A 4300-nucleotide genomic window follows, 5' to 3' on the forward strand; every position below is an offset into this window, starting at 1 on the left:
AAAGGAACGGAAAGGAGGCCGAAGGAGGGATGAAGAGAGGAGCGATCAGAAGGAGGCGAACGAGAAGGAGAAGGAGGGCGGGTAGAAAACAGGTCACGTATTTAAGGGATAAACAAAGGTAAAGAAACAGGAAATCAGGAGAGGAACAAGAGGATAAATGACAGGAAAAGAACGGAGAGAGAAAAAAAACAGACGATGAAGGAGGGAGGAGAAGAGAAATCTAGGAGAGAAACGTGAGGAGACAAGACGGAGGGAGGATGAGAACGAGACTGAGGAAAAAAAAAAAGGAAATGAAGAGGAAAGAAGGAAGAAGAGAAGAAGGAGAGGAGGAGAGAGGAAAGAGTGATGGGTAACATCCAGTAAATCTCCTTTATGGGACCACGTAACTCTGCCTCCACTCGTGAGGACTCCACAAAGCATCGAGTCCTGTTTGCGGCACATAAGTCCTGCCCAGCCCTCCCCCGCCCTCGCACTGCCAACACTCCTACGCTCCTCCATATTCCTTTCTCTTATACTGGGAGGAAATAATGATTACCCTGAGAGCTTTATTTATTTATTTATTTTTTTCACTCCTTCCTGGAATTCGACAATGAGTTAGATTTATATTTTTTTTACATAAGCTTTCTTGTTTTTGTTTTATTAGTAGTAGTATTGTTAAAATTAAAAGGCTATTATTTTTTTTACTGGTTATTAATAAATGGATGCACATCTGTTTTTCTAAAGTTAAGGTAAGTAGCTTCAATTATTATTTTTTTTCACTGCCGCCTCCTGGTTATTCTTCATATTAGAGATAATTTTTTTTTTCCTTCTTTCTGGAAACTGACGAAACGGAAGCACCAGCGACTCTACAACAATTATGTAAAAGAAATATATCCTATTACAATTAGGAAATGATGAATTTTTCCTTGTAATAAACTAATGAACACATTTTTTATAACTCCAAATACAAAATAAACAAACATACGTCATTTATCCGCGCGAATCAGGGACATGAACTCAAATAACACGAGATAAAATACATAAAATTAACATAAAATCAACACTGACCAATATTAGACTCCAGCCAGGAACACACCCGACTCAACATCCTGATCAGCGCGCCACACGTCACACTCACCTCACACAACTCTGGTACTCACATCCAAGACTGACTTATGAACGGCGGGATAATGAGGAGATAATGATGAAATGAACTAAAAAGACTTGATTGATCACGAGAAAACAGAGACTCCTTGTGATATGAAAGACCTTGACTGATTCTAAGTAAACAGCCTGTCATCCTCTTCCTTCTTCTTCCTTCACCTCCTCCCCCTCCTCCTCCTGCCATGACTCAACCCCTTCCTCCGCCCCTACAATCCCTAATCCCCTGTAATCCTCTTAGAATGCTGGTCACGGAAAGGAAGAAAGGGAAAAAAAGTAGAACGACAAGACACATGAAGGACACGGGAAAACAAGGATATAAATGATACTGTTTTTTTTTGTTTTTTCCAGTTGTAGAGTGTATTTTTCAGGGTTTTGACTCTCTCTCTCTCTCTCTCTCTCTCTCTCTCTCTCTCTCTCTCTCTCTCTCTCTCTCTCTCTCTCTCTCTCCGATAACTTCCACATTTCCCTTCCACCGAACCTTCACTTCATTTTTCTCTCTCCTTAACTTCTCTCCCTTCCTCCACGCACATAAATCTCTCCTCTCTCCTCCTCCTCCTCCTCTTTCTCCTTCTCCTCCTCCTCCTCTCACGTCATGAGGGAGGTCTCATCCGTCACCCACCTCCACCACCACCACCACCACCACAATTTCACCGTTCCTTCCTTCCTTCCCTTTCCTTCCCTTCCCCTTCCATTCCCTTCTTCCCTCCCTCCCTCCCGTCACCACCTCCCTGTTTTCCTTTCCTCCCTTCACTCCTCTCCCCTTCCCTTTTTCCTCTCTTCTTGCCCCCCTTTCCCCTCTTTCCCCTCGCTCCGCTCCCCCCACCCCACAAACAAATAAACTATCATTAGGGTGTAGCTGTTCGTGGCTCGATGAGGTTACTGTGACTTAATGAAATTCTACGCCAGTTCCTTTCTCTCTCTCTCTCTCTCTCTCTCTCTCTCTCTCTCTCTCTCTCTCTCTCTCTCTCTCTCTCTCTCTCTCTCTCTCTCTCTCTCATGTAAATTAGGCCAACTTAAGCCAGAGTGAACGTGGATGCCTTTTTTTTCCTCTTCCTTTCTTTCTCTCTCGCTCATTTTTTTATTTCTTTTTTTTACTTTCTTCTTTCGTCCATTTCCTACATGCTATTTTTTTCTCTTTTTCTTTCCTTAGTCTCTGTTTTGTTTTCAAGTGTGTTTTTTATAATTACTTATTTAGTTTGACCTTAGTTACTTAGCGGGGCGAGTTTAGTGTTTTGAAATGAAGCTGGGCGCCTCTCTCTCTCTCTCTCTCTCTCTCTCTCTCTCTCTCTCTCTCTCTCTCTCTCTCTCTCTCTCTCTCTCTGTTTTGCATATTTGTCTGTCTATCTATGTATTTCCACTTGGTCATCTGTCTATTCAATTGTTTTTGTTTTTTTTGTTTATAATATTCTGTCTATTTAATATAAGCGTGTCTCTGTCTATTGTTTGCTAAGCCGCCTCTCTCTCTCTCTCTCTCTCTCTCTCTCTCTCTCTCTCTCTCTCTCTCTCTCTCTCTCTCTCTCTCTCTCCTGTCTATACCTGTCTATCTGCGGATATAGGGCCATCTCTCTCTCTCTCTCTCTCTCTCTCTCTCTCTCTCTCTCTCTCTCTCTCTCTCTCTCTCTCTCTCAGCAGGTGGGGTGGGCGTGGTGGGCGCGACCGGCCCGTGGCATCGATCCTAGAGTCCTCTTCCTCCTCCTCCCGCCCACCCCCCGCCCACGCCCCAATACACGCCCATCCCTCCCGCCCCCTCCCTCCCGCCTCCTCTCCACCTGACCCGTCCCCATCCTCTCTCTCTCTCTCTCTCTCTCTCTCTCTCTCTCTCTCTCTCTCTCTCTCTCTCTCTCTCTGGACGCGCCCTAATGTCTCAGTACGAAGGGAGAGTGGAAGAAAATACGCAAAAATAGAGAGGAAAGAAATAGAGACTAATTGTATTTCTATTAATAGGCAAACAACGAACACACACACACACACACACACACACACACACACACACACACATACACACACAGAGGACTCCTATCTATCTCTTTCCACATCTTCCTTCTTCCTCTTCCTCCTCTTCCACACTCACACGGGCCTGCTATTTATCTCCCTCCTTATCGTCCTTCTCCCTTCTTCCTCTTCTTTATCCTCACGCAGACCATCTCTTTACCTTTGACTTTTTACCTTTTCTCTTCCTCCCTTCTGTTCTCACATACTTCTATTTCTCTGTCTTTCATCCTCCCTTCCCTCCTCTTCTCTGTTTTCACAAGTCTTCTGTTTATCTCTTATTTTCATTCCCTTTTCTCTTCTTTTCCATTTTTATATAAGTATCCTGCTTCTCTGTCTCCTATCTTCCTTCTTCCTTTTCCTCCTCTATATCCTCACACATATCTCTATTTCTCCATTTTCTGTTTTTCTTTCATTTCCTCATCTTCTCTATTCCTTCCGTCTATATTTAACTATGTCTTATTTTTCCTTCTCCCCTTTCCTTCCCTTTCCCATCACCAAGTCTCTTTTTCTCTCTCCTATTTTTCTCCCGTTTCCTCACCTTCCTATTCCATCTATCTATACTTCTCTATTTCCTATCTTCCTTCTTCCATTTCTTTTCTTTCCCATCATTGAACAAATCTCTATTTTTGTCCTTCTCCTATATTTCTTCTCTTTCCTCCAGTTCTGTATTCTACATGTCTTTATTTCTCTATCTCCTATGTTCCTTCTCTTTTCCATCATCATAAGTATCTATTTCTGTATCTCCTATTTTCTCCCCTTGTCCTCTTCTTTTCAATTCTCTATCTCCAATCTTTCTTCCTTTTCCTCCACTTCCTTATTCTATGTGTCTATATTTCAGTGGGTAAAGTGAAGTTCTCTTATCCACGTTCCTTTTTATGCCCTGATATCTCCACCATCTTCCTTCCCTCTTGGAGTTTCCTCTTCCTCTCATCCTCCTCCTTTCCTCCTCCAACTCTTTTCTTCATCCAGCAGCTTATTTTTCTTCTCCCTTCTTTTCTTCCTCCTTCTCTACTGGGATTTATTTATTTATTTATTTTTCTGGCTAACTTTCGCTGGATTCTCGTTATCATTCTGTTCTTTAAGTTTTCTTCCTTTGCTTATCAACTTTTTGTTTAGTTATCCCCTTTTTCGTCGACTGTTATTGTGTTTGTTTTCGTTTTCCTTA

This window comes from Scylla paramamosain, chromosome 35 (genome assembly GCF_035594125.1).
Source record: "Scylla paramamosain isolate STU-SP2022 chromosome 35, ASM3559412v1, whole genome shotgun sequence".
Classification (NCBI taxonomy): domain Eukaryota; kingdom Metazoa; phylum Arthropoda; class Malacostraca; order Decapoda; family Portunidae; genus Scylla; species Scylla paramamosain.